At 43.6% G+C, this 13,255-nt stretch overlaps 1 protein-coding gene across 8 annotated transcripts in view; it reads left to right on the forward strand.

Moving 5' to 3' along the window:
- The window catches only part of PMS1 (PMS1 homolog 1, mismatch repair system component), a 438,300-nt gene that overhangs the window by 336,945 nt on the left and 88,100 nt on the right, over positions 1-13,255 (forward strand). The gene's annotated exons all lie outside the window — the stretch shown is intronic.

The following is a 13,255-nucleotide window of genomic DNA, read 5'->3' on the forward strand; positions in this document are numbered from 1 at the left end:
GCCAAGGCCAGTTTTCAACTTTCAGCGCTCTCACACTTTGAATGACAATTACTCAGTCATGTAATACTGTACCCATATGAAATTTTTATCATTATTTTCACACAAATAGAGCTTTCTTTTGGGTGCTACTTAAAGCGGAGTTCCAGACGTTTTTGTGTTTATTAAAAGTCAGCAGCTACAAAAACTGTAGCTGCTGACTTACTAAACACACACTTACCTGTCCCTGGGTCCACCGATGTTCTCACCCACTCCATCCCTTCTCTCTTCCATGGTGCCGACATCTCAACTGCAGGCACCAGGCTGTGACAGCTTGTGGCTTCATAGCCTGGTTCCCACTGTGCATGCGCCTCCTAATTGGTCCAGCAGTCTTCTGGCACCTCTGAAAGTTACCAGGACTGTGGTACGGAGGGGTCTTTCCACCAGACGGTGATTACTTGCCAATCTCTGAGTATTGTGTATATAAAGCTCATGGATCTTCAATCCAGAGGAAAGTAAAGCTGATCCGGTTACAGGAATGGTGGATCCCTCCTCCGCAGATGCAGCAACAGATCTTCCTTAACACGATTAGATGTAGAATTCCAAGACCAAGGTTCTGCAAGCAAAAGCTCCTCAAGGGAGTTTTAGGGAAGGACACCCATAGTGAAGTAGGTAATAAAAGGCAGCTTTATTCACAATAATGATATCCAATTCAAAGCAGGCAGGTATCATACAGATGTGTCAGCAAGACAACTAACCCTGGTACTTTGAATAGTGGCCGCCGGGCCTCCACGTGGCACCGGCGGCGTAGCGTCTCGACGTCCAGGCTCCTCCTTTATATACACACTGCGTTTATGTGTCTTACTTCTGGTGAGTGCGTTTTCCAGCCATTTCCACACGGATCACCTATTCTGAATCCACATCTGACACTGGATACGTTTATATGACATAGACTTTTAGTGGACTACTTTTTTTGTCATTTTGTCATTATTTTCAGCGCTGCACTATTTTTATGTTATTGCTTTTAAGTGTTATTGGTTGCTTAGAGTGCCTAGCCGCTTTCAGGATTAGCGCTCACTGCTGTTTCTTTTTATTCAATCTCTGAGTATTACCGACGGAGGGAGAAAACTGTATGTAAACAATACAGTTATTTCTCCTGTCAGCTCCTGCACACTGCTTTGTATGGCTCTGCATAGCAGAGCCATTCATAGCAGTGTGCTTACAGTGGAAAGCATAGACACAGCCCCTAGTAAAACACACACAGTACACCGTTAACCCTTTGATCACCTCACGTTAACCCCTTCCTGCCCAGTGTCATTAGTGCAGTGTCAGTGCTTTTTATTAGTCAGTGACACTAAGTCAGTTCCCCCCAGTGTCAGAATGTCCGCTGCAGTCCTGCAATAATTCTCTGATTGCCGCCATTACTAGTAAAACTTTAAGAGAAAAATCCTGGTATATATACCGCCATTTGTAGAAAATAAAACTTTCACGTAAACCAATCAATTTACACGTAATGGGATTTTTTTTTTTAGCAAAGACATGTAGCAGAATACATTTTGGTGTAAATTTATGACAGAATTAGATTTTTTAAATTTTTTTACTGGACATGTTTAATAGCAAAAACAAATAGTTTTTTTCTCAAAATTGTCGGTATTTTTTTGGTTTATAGTGCAAAAAATTAAAAACGCAGAAATGATGAAATATCACCGAAAGAAAGCTCTATTCGTGGGGAAAAAATGACGTAAATTTCATCTGGTTGCAGCGTTGCATGACTGTGCAATTCTCAGGTAAAGTAACAGCGCCATAGTGCAAAAAATGGCCTGGTCAGGAGGAGGGGGTAAATCCTCTGGAGGGCAAGTGGTTAAAATATTTTTTGGTATTCATAACAGAACTAATTGCTTTCTTACTTGAATTACTTTTATTTGATACAGTAGCTTTCGACATTCTGTATATCTGACCTAGTGGTCAACCAGTCAGTCTAAAGTAATGCTGTTAGTATAAGAAACTTTAAGAAAATTCATTTTGAGAAACAATCTTATAACATACTGTATTTAGGAATAAACATTCAATAACCACTTTGATACCAGACACTTTTACCCCATTCCTGCCCAGGCCAATTTACTGCTTTCAGTGCTGTCACGCTTTGAATGAAAATTGTGCGGTCATAAAACACTGTACCCATATGAAATTTTTATAATTTTTTTACAGAAACAGAGCTTTCTTTTGGTGGTATTTGATCATCACTGTGTTTTTCTTTCTTCATCACTGAGAATTTAAAAAAAAAAAAAACAAACAAACATGTTTTTCTTCGTTTCTGTTATAACATTTTGCAAATAAATAATCTTTGTTCATAAATTTAGGACAAAATGTATTATGCCGCATTTCTTGGTGAAAATAACCAAAATTGTTGTATATTATTCAGTATGTAAGAAAGTTATAGAGTCCACAAACTATGGTATAGTTATCTAAAAATCGATGAATCCTGATGTACTTATGGCCTATCTCATCTCTTGAGGCCCGAAAATGCTAGGACAGCACAAATATTGCTCAAATTACACCTTTTTGGAAAGTAGACATTTAGTAAAGGGCAAGACAAGTTTTTTGTTAAGTTTTTTTTTTGTCACAGTTTTTTGGAAAGTTAAGAAATTAAATTTTTTTTAAACATTTATTACATTCTGTCACAAGTACAGTGTCATCATATAACTGGTGTGGTGGTGATCAGGTGATTTTTTTTTTTTCCCTACTTTTTTAAGAATTTTTTTCTTTTTTCTTTCATTTTTTCCTTTTTTACATACAGTGACCAGAGTAATAGCGTTACCATAACAACACTGTACTACTCTGAGGAGGTGATCAGGATTTTTTTTTTTTATTGCTGTGAATTTTACAGTTTTAAGCAACCATTTTTTCAGAATGATAACTGTTCATTCAATGTTTACTATGTTGATTAGCTGTAAGTAGCCACAGCTAATCACATGGTACAGATGGACTACATAATAGTACATAATGAAAGGCTTGAATCAAAGCCTTTCATTGATTACAATTGTCATGTGATCTGCTGTCATTGGCCACAGCAATCACACGGTACCTGCAGCAGGCCCGTATAGTGATCTGTTATTGGCTGTGTCCGGGGGACACAGCGAGTGACAGATTGCACTGGAGCGTGGCCCGATCCTGGGAGGACATCATTTGATGTCCTCCCAGAATAACAGGGCTCCCTCCTAGCCATCATATGGCATCCTCCCAGAATAACAGGACTCCTGTCCGGCTGTCATTTTACAATAGGCCGGGCAGGAAGTGTTAAAATGTAACTCCAACAACTGCAGACAACAGATAGTGGTCACCCCAAAAAAGTTAAACAGTGAGAATAGTGCAGCAAAATGTTACAAGGATTTAATAAAACATAAAAAACGGAGTCTGTATGTGGTTAGAGTACAGGTTGAGTACTTTTCCTATGCAGAGCTGCAGTGTCCTCATAAGACTAAGATATCTCCAACTGTAAATCAAGAAAGGAGAGAGAGGAGTGCACACCCCATAGTGTAGCATGCATAAGTAAGTTTAATGGACAAAATAAAATAAGCAGTTGCACTCACAAACAACTGTGGGGTATAGAGGCTTGTCAAGTGGCTTGAGGTCCAGAGTCAGTGTATTATTATATTATTATTATTATTATTATTATACAGTATTTATAAAGTGCCAATAGTTTGCTCAGCGCTGTACATTACAAAGGGGGACAGAACATGTGACAGAACAATACCAATACAATGCAAAACATGAGGGGATTGAGGGCCCTGCTCTTTCAAGCTTACAATCTAGGAGGGAGGGGATGGTGGCACAGGAGGAGATAGCTGTGGGGGATGGAGTGGTAGGAAGAGTGGAGGAGGTCGGTCAAGTTAGCAGGGGGTGGGGTAGGCTTCCCTGAAGAGATGGGTTTTCAGGGTGCGCCTAAAGGAGGGGAGAGTAGGTGATAATCTGATGGGTTGGGGCAGGGAATTCCAGAGGATGGGTGACACCCTGGAGAAGTCCGGGAGGCGGGCATGGGAGGAGGAGACCAGGGAACTAGAGAGAAGGAGGTCTTGTGAGGAGCGGAGTGTGCGTGCTGGGCGGTACTTTGATATTAGGTCAGTGATGTAGTTCGGGGCAGTGTGGTGGACGGCTTTGTACGTCAGTGTTAGGATTTTGAATTTGATCCGTTGCGCAAGTCGGAAGTCAGTGGAGGGATTGGCAGAGGGGCGTGGCGGAAACGGTGCGGTTGGAAAGGTGAATGAGTCTGGCAGCCGTATTCAGGATCGACTGAAGCGGGGATAGCCAGCGGTGAGGCAGGCCAGTGAGGAGGGAGTTGCAGTAGTCGAGTCGTGATATGATGAGGGAGTGGATGAGCTGTTTAGTGGTTTCTGGGGTTAGGAACGTGCGTATTTTGGCGATGTTGAGGAGGTGGAGTCTGCACGAGTTTGTTAAAGATTGGACTTGGGGCTGGAAGAATAGGTTGGAGTCCAGAATGACACCAAGTACTCTGGCCTGCAGGGCGGGTTTGATATTGGCGTTGTTGGATGTGATGGAGAAGTCAATGGGGGGTGGGGTCCGGGCTGGGGGGAAGACAAGAAACTCGGTTTTGGAGAGGTTCAGTTTAAGGAAGTGGAGCGACATCCAATCTGATATGTCGCTCAGTAGGTGTGTGATTCAGGCAGAGAATGAGGGAGTGAGGTGGGGGGTTGAGAGATAGATTTGTGTGTCGTCGGCATAGAGGTGGTAGTTGAAGCCGTGAGAGTGTATGAGTTGGCCAAGGGAGGAGGTGTAGATGGAGAAAAGAAGGGGCCCAAGGACAGAGCCTTGAGGGACCCCAACAGAGAGGGGGAGTGAGGGGGAGGTGGTAGCATTATAGGTAACGCTGAAGGAGCGTTGTGACAGGTAGGATGAGAGCCAGGAGAGAGCAGAATCTCTGAGTGTATGAGTTATCCTGATCCACGCCTTGGCCACTTCCTGGGGAAAGCATGGGCTGAAGTGGAAATGACACTGCTGGCAGAGATGGATGGAGCTGCTGCAAGGTGTGAAGTCCAAGAGCCAAAATCCTCCTATTCAACTTGTCAGTCAGGTTGATAAAGGAGCAGGATTGCTTTGAAACGCATCGCCAACAGGCGGTTTACGGCTCTTGGACTCCAGACCTTGCAGCAGCTCCATCCATCTCTGCCAGCGGTGTCATTTCCACTTCAGCCTGTGCTTTCCACAGCCAGTGGACAAGGCAGGGATCTGGGATAACTCTTAAACTGTCTCTGGACTTATCCTCCAAGCCACCTGACAAGCCTCTATACCCCACAGTTGTTTGTGAGTGCAACTATTTTTTATTTTGTCTGTTAAACTTCCGTATGCATGTTACACTATGGGGTGTGCGCTCCTCTCTCTCCTTTCTTGTTTTATACAGGTTTACAGCGTCAACCCACGCAGCTCAGCGGCAGCACCCTCTTAGTTATAGCAGCTTTTGGACTGTTTTAATCTGGGCTACCCGCTTTTAGATATTTTTATATCCATATTGCTTTTTCACTGTTTGTATATTTTTATAATTTATTGGATGTATACTGTATTCTTGGATTAATTTACTTATTCTCTGCCTCATCATTAGGATTTAATTGTTGTTGTTTTTTTCCCTCATCACACTCACAATCCTAATCAGGTTTTGACAATTGCTTAGCTAGTGGAGAGCCTTATTGGGCTCATCACAGCTATATAAACGACAGGCAATATTTTCCTGGGGGTGAGCGTAGTTTGTTACACAGGTTTTACTATGACACTATCCACTTTGGCATATCTCCAACTGTAATATATAAACCAGCAAACAAGAAGGATAATGATAATATATTTATCATTTTAAATGAGTACCCTGAATTATACGAATAACCAGTTATTATATTCATTACATGTTTTTTATTCCGCTATACATGGATATCAACTTGTATAACACATTATCAGGAACGTTGAATGATTAATTTTGCAATTCGCTTCTCACTGGCCTACCCAAAGAAACGCTATCCCCACTCCAGTCGATCCTAAACTCAGCGGCTAGACTCATCCACCTCACCAACCGCTCCACATCTGCCTCCCCTCTCTGCCAATCCATTCATTGGCTCCCGATTGCCCAACGCATCAAATTCAAACTGCTAACTCTGACCTACAAAACCATTCACAACACTGCCCCAAACTACATAACTGACCTGATACCCAAATACTACCCTACCCGTGCCCTCCGCTCCTCACAGGACCTCCTATTCTCTAGCTCCCTGGTCTCCTCCTCCCACTCCTGATTGCAGGACTTCTCTAGGACTTCCCCCATCCTCTGGAACTCCCTACCCCAATCCATCAGACTGCCACCTACCCTCCTCACCTTCAGGCGCACCCTGAAAACCCTCCTCTTCAGGGAAGCCTACCCCAACCTCACCTAACACCTGACCTCACCTAACAACTAACCTCCTCCACTCCTCCCACCACTCCATCCCCCACAGCCATTTCCTCCTGTACCACCTTCCCCTCCCTCCTAAATTGTAAGCTTGAAACTACAGGGCCCTCGAACCCCTCGTGTACTGTATTGTTATGGTCTTGTGTCATGTTCTGCCCCCCTTGTTACTGTACAGCGCTGAGCATACCCTTTGGCGCTATATAAATACTGTATAATAATAATAATAATTTAATCAGCTGTATAGATTGTTTAATCGATCGATGAACAGTGCCTCCACTCCAAAAAGAAATAAAAATAAAAAATAAATAAGCCGACTTATTATTTTCAAGATTCTTTACCCATGCAGAAATTCTTTGATTAACACAATAAGATCAGGTGTAAGGATAGACTGCGAAACTAAAAAAAAAAATTAATATTTATTATACAGAAGTCGCTTACGAACACCATATAACAGTGAAACTGACATTTGACATTGATTTTGCAATGAATTTCTAAAATTATGTGCGTGTGTGTGTATATATATATATATATATATATATATATATATATATAATTCGTATTAGGACAAACGATTATTTCCCCCTCGTAGATCCCCTAACTAGTTTATAAAATTTGTCAGGCAATAATCTGCGCTTGACTAACTCGGCCTGTGAACCCGCTGCAGTTGGCTTCCTGGGTAGAGTCCTTCTAAAATTATACCAATAAGGCAAAATATAATAATCTGATTATGGTGTGAGGTGTTGAGAGATCAGAAGGGGATAGCAAATTGACCAACATGAAATATGGCAAATTGAATAAATCAGCAAAAAAATTTAAACAATTATTACCCTCCAAAGCGGATAAAGGCTTTAAAATTAATAACAATAAAGTGTAGCGCAACAGACTAATATCTCATATCTTTAATTATTGTTTTACTAAATAATAAACAATAATTACAGTCCCATGAAAAAGTCTCTTATAACACCACTGTGCAATGTGTATAAGATAAATCTTCTCTCCTCTTCAGGGCCAACCGTGTCACCACCATTAGGTGAAAAACCTGCTCACCAAAACCACCCCGCTCTCTCAAAATGTCTAGGGCTCAGCTTCTTCCACCCATACACGTTGCACCCCAGATTCAGGCTTCCTCAGTAGGCAGGGCAAATGTGGAGCCCTTAATCACTTGGCAACCGCGCTATAGCCGAATGATGGCTACAGTGTGGTTTTCAGTTCTGGGAGGGCGTCATATGATGTCCTCCCAGAACACGCCCTCCTGCACGCCCCCAGCGGCGTGCACACGGCACTCTCCATGATCACTCTGTCCTACAGACACAGCTGATCACGATGAGGTAAAAGGCCAATCACAGCGGCCTTTTACCACACGATCAGCTGTGTCCAATGACAAATGTAAATACAGTTGCCGGTTATTGGCAGCACTTTCCTCACGCTGTCACAGCGTGATGAAAGTACTGCTGATAACTGGCAAATGACACAGAGGACACCTGCACCGATCATCAGGGCATTGATGATCAGTGCCCAACAGTGACTCCCATCCAGTGCCCAGCAGTGCCGCATAGCAGAGCCAGCCATCAGTTGCGCCCATCAGTGCCCAGCAATGCTGCCCATCAGTGCTGCCAGTCAGTGCTGTCATTCGGCACCGCCCATCAGTGTCGTCTATCGGTGCCCATCATTGCTGCATATCAGTGCATCCTCATCAGTGCAGCCTATCAGTGCTGCCTATCCATGCCACCTCATCAGTGCCTATCAATGCCTATCAGTGCAACCTCATCAACGCACATAAGTGAAGAAGAAAAATTACCTGTTTGCAAAATTGTATAATCGAAACAAAGAAAACCTTTTTTTTTTGCTCTTTTTTTTGTTTATAGTGCATAAAAATCCCCAAAAAACACACAGTGGTGATTAAATACCACCAAAAATTTCAAATGGGTACAATGTTGCATGACTGCGCAATTGTCATTCAAAGTGCGACAGCACTGAAAGCTGAAAATTGGCCTGGGCACGAAGGGGGTAAAAGTGCCCCGTAGGCAAGTGGATAAACAACCCATGTTTACCTTCTCCCTACCCCAGAACTGACATCACTTCCTGGCCACCGAAAGTGATGTCAGCGGCCATCTTGGATCACAACCAAAAGTGATGTCATCGGCCATCTTGGATCAACTCCGAACCCAGAAGTGATGTTATCAGCCAGCTTTGAGGGATCAGGTTTTCTTCACTTCCTGGTCTGGAGGTGTCCCAAGATGGCTGACGACATCACTTCCCGTTTCGGAGGTGATCCAAGATTTAATAATACACATAAAAATAATTTGCACACTTTAACCTCTTGGTGCCGGCCGAACACATGTTCTAGGCCCAGACACCTCCTGGTGTCTGGGCCTAGACGCCGAGCGGCCACACATTTGCATTCTATTATAAAAAACACATATGTGTGCTGAGAGCACGTGCCCTGTGTGCTCCCAGTACACACGTTCGATACTCACGGAAAGGTCCCAATCTCTTTCGATTGAGACCTTTCCCGATCATGTGGCCACCGTGACAGCGAATCACGGCGGTCACAATATTATTATTATACAGGATTTATATAGCGCCAACAGTTTGCTCAGCGCTTTACAATATAACGGGAGACAATACAATAACAATACAGTTCAATACAAGAGGGATTTGAGGGCCCTGTTCCTTGGAGCTTACAATCTAGGTGGAAGGGGCTAGTGGTACAAAAGGTAGTAACTGTGGGGGATGGACTGGCTGGAAGAGTAGAAGATTCCAGTATTAGCTGAGGGCAGGATAGGCTTCCCGGAAGAGATAGGTTTTCAGAGATTGCCTAAAAGTGAGCAGAGTAGGCGATAGTCTGATAAATTGGGGTAGAGAGTTTCAGAGGATGGGGGAAGCTCTGAAGAAGTCCTGGAGACAAGCATGGGAGGAGGAGACAAGGGAGCTAGAGAGTAGGTGGTCTCGCGAGGAGCGGAGAGTACGGTTTGGGTGATATTTAGAGACAAGATTGGTGATGTAATTTGGGGCAGAGTTATAAATGGCTTTATACGTTATTGTTAGTGTTTTGAATTTTATCCGTTGGGCAACGGGAAGCCAGTGGAGGGATTGGCAGAGAGGGGTGGCAGATACAGAACGGTTAGTAAGGTGGATGAGTCTGGAAGCAGCATTCATGATAGACTGAATAGGGGATAGCCTGCAATGAGGTAGGCCAATGAGGAGGGAGTTACAATAGTCAAGACGAGATATACCAAGGGAGTGAATAAATTGCTTAGTGGTTTCCGAGGTTAGGAACGGTCGTATCTTGGTCACATGACCCTAAAACCCAGCCCCGCCTCCCTTAAAGGGCCGGGAGGCGCCGGGGCCAAGGGGTTAACTACTATAATCAAAGAATGAATGGTGAGCACAAGACACAGAAAAAGTAAAGCAACTAGCACAACGTGGCACACCATCTGTCTCCACCAAAACAAACACTGTAATATCAACGTGCAACGCTAAAAAATGTGTTTTAATTATTGATCAGTATTACTGTGAAAAAAAGAGAAAACATCATAAAAAAGAAAGAAAGTGAAAAAATTATGAATGCTCCAATAAAAAAACAAGATGGATGGTATTACAAATAAAGATATATACGGTAAGTCCTCTAAATATAATAATAGTCCCAAAAATGGTGATGCGATCAAATAAACAAAATGTGGTGACTTCCGCACTGCACCTCCACCATTATGCACTCACCAGAAGTAAGTAGCAAACAAGCCTAGAGTGGAATGACACTATGGGGTATCCTTGCTTGTTACTCCTGCCGGTAATCAGGTTGGAGGTAGGATCTCTCCAGAAGCCAGTAATACACCAAATAGACACTCAAAGGTACAGTAGCCAAGTCTCCATCTCCAGCCCACGATGAACCAAGGAAAGGGATTCCTCCTAGAGGGGAAGCTCATAAACCGAGCCCGGAGACAGTATCATATAGTGTAGTATGTTTTATTAAAAGGATAGCAACCACATGGCGCTTAAAATCATCAATGGATAAAAAGCACTTACAAAGATGGCTGCCAGACCATCACGTGGACACAGCGGCGTGACGTCAGCACGTAGGCTCCTCCCTGATGTGTTTCGTGTGCACGCACGTTCTCAAAGGGATCCACCTAATGCCGTCGCCATGACAGTGAATACCTTATATAGGCCTAAGGACACGTGACCGGACTGATGCCTTTTTCTAGAAGATGTATGGTCGGACAGGTGCCATTTTGTTGTAGACCAGAAAAAAACATAACAGTCCTGCACTTGAGACTAAAGGAATCGTACGGAATGCGATACACAGATAGATATTGATCAATAATTGGGGTTAATAACAATAAAGACAATTATCCATTATGGTGCAACCCCTAAAGATGAAAAACCTGAAATAAATCACAGAAAAAAGACGAGTATAAATGATAGTGCTATCTTCAACTTGAGTAAGCTGTCCTATCTACTGAGGAGATATCCTTGTTGAATAAAGGTCTGAAATTTGCCCCACAGTTGAAACTTAACAAATTTTAGACTTGTATAGATATCCACAAATTCACCAGGCAAGTGCCGATAAAAAGGCATTTTTTTACTTAATCCCTTTGTGGACAACAAACACACTCCTAGTGATACTAAAAATACACACTTCAAGAATGCATCGTTATTTAATCCCCTTTCTAGTGGTCACCCCCATGTTAATATTTTTAGGGATATGGTGATTAAAGTTTTAGATTCCTTGCGTGTTAAAAATCTGAGGAATAAACAGGACATTAATGTGGGCATGAAGCAACTTCTAGATAGAAAGGATCTGGTGGTGCGTCCAGCCGATGGTCAATAGTATTAACCACGCCCTCTTTCCTAAGAGATACTAAACAAGTGCTCAATGATATTAAAACTGTAATGGTCGATTCATCAACATTTCTAGTGACAGCGGACGTGGCTTCACTGTATAATAATATAAGGCATTTAGATGGTTTAGAGGCCGTAGAATATTATTTAGAGGAATCTAAGGATATTCTCAGTGTTATGGATCCGGGTATGACCAGAAATGTGTGGACTGACACAGGGAAGTAGCAGGCTTCAGGAACACTGGCGTAGTCAGGGCTGGAGGGGTGGAATGGTCAGGCAGGCCATTAGGTAGTGTCAGGCACCGCCCGGCGGGATCTCTAGTACCCACAGAACGGGATTCCCCAGGGAGTCTAAACCCCAGTCTGCCTTTTCACCCGAGCCCCTGATGGTGGGGATGGACTTGGCGCAGGACTGAGACCAGGTCACGGCCCCTGAGTGCACCCAACTGTGGTAGAGCGGTCCGCCGAGGGTATGTACCGTGGGAAAGCCTGACGTGAAGAGGCTGGCAGACCTGGTAACAGGGACAGATCCGTGCGGGATGGATGGATGGATCGTCTGGGTAGCGTCAGGCAGGCCAGGTCAGCAACGTGCAGGCAGCGAGGTACCAGAGGAGCAGGCAGAGAATAGTCAGGGTCACAAGCCGGGTTCAGTAACTCACGGGCAGCGCGGTACAGAGGATCAGGCAGAAGGATGGTCAGGCAAGCCAGGGATCAAGCAGGAGAAGTCAGCAGAGGTCAGGATCAGGCAGGGTCGGCAACAAATCAGATAGTCAGCAGAACAGGAACACAGGATACCAGGTACAGGGGCTCATGGGAAACAATACACCAAGGCACTGATCACAGGCCTGGTCCTGCTTAAATACACCTCCTGCAATCAGCTTCAGCTGATGGCTGACTGCAGGAGTGAGCTTCTGGTTGCTGAGAGCACCCGCTGGCCAGCCCTGGTACTGCAGCCCACACGGCAGGTGAGTCCCACCACCAGTGGTGAATCCATTCCTGACACCCAGCCGCCAAAAAAGTTTTATCATTGAGCTCCTGAATTTTGCCATTAATCATAATTATATTTGGTTCGATCAGTTATTCTATCTGCAGACCAGAGGCATAGCCATGGGAGCAAAGTTTTCTCCAAGCCTGGCTAATCTTTTCATGGCATGGTGGGGGGAAGATATTATCTACTCCAGAGAATGGCCTGAACTACGGTTCTATCGAAGGTACATCGATGATGTCTTCCTCCTATGGCAGGGAAGTGAGGAATCTTTGCAAAAATGTTTTATCGCTTTGAACAACAACAACCTGAATATTAACCTTTCATATGAATATGACCACAAATTGGTCAATTTCCTGGACCTCACCCTTGTCAACAGCGACAAAAGGATTACCACCAGTTCCTTTTTTTAAGCCTACAGACAGGAATAGTTATTTTCCAGTAGACAGTTGCCACCACCCCCTATGGCTTTGAAATATCCCTAAAGGTCAGTTTTTAAGGATACGCAGGAATTGCGATAATTTGGAGGATTTTCATGCTCAAGCCAGGATCCTTAAATACAGATTCCTGGAAAGGGGGTATGACTCCCCGCAATTAGAGATGGCTATTCAGGAAGTTGCGGATCTTGATAGGTCTTCTCTTCTGGTGGATAAGGAGATTAATAGATATCTGAAAGTTTGTCCCTTTATTACCACCTTTTCTGTTCATTTTAGAGAGGTAGATTCTTTTAAAAGCAATTGGAGGATTTTGAAAGAGGACCCAGTTCTAGCAGGTTTTTTACCTGATAGGCCTGACGTAATATTCAGACGGGCACCTTCGTTAAGGAACAGGACAGCTCCTAATATAGTAGACCCGCCTAAAGAGTTGTCATTTTTTTCAGAGCTAAAAGGTTTGCAACAGATGCATGATCTGTACGGTCAATAATACAAGGAAAAGACCTTTACACTCTTTCACATCTTATTCCACGAGCAGAGAGTATATGATCAATTCTTTGATAACTTGTAATAG

Source organism: Staurois parvus, unplaced genomic scaffold (genome assembly GCF_062004578.1).
Source record: "Staurois parvus isolate SC_StPar_1 unplaced genomic scaffold, SC_StPar_1.0 ptg000522l, whole genome shotgun sequence".
Lineage (NCBI taxonomy): Eukaryota > Metazoa > Chordata > Amphibia > Anura > Ranidae > Staurois > Staurois parvus.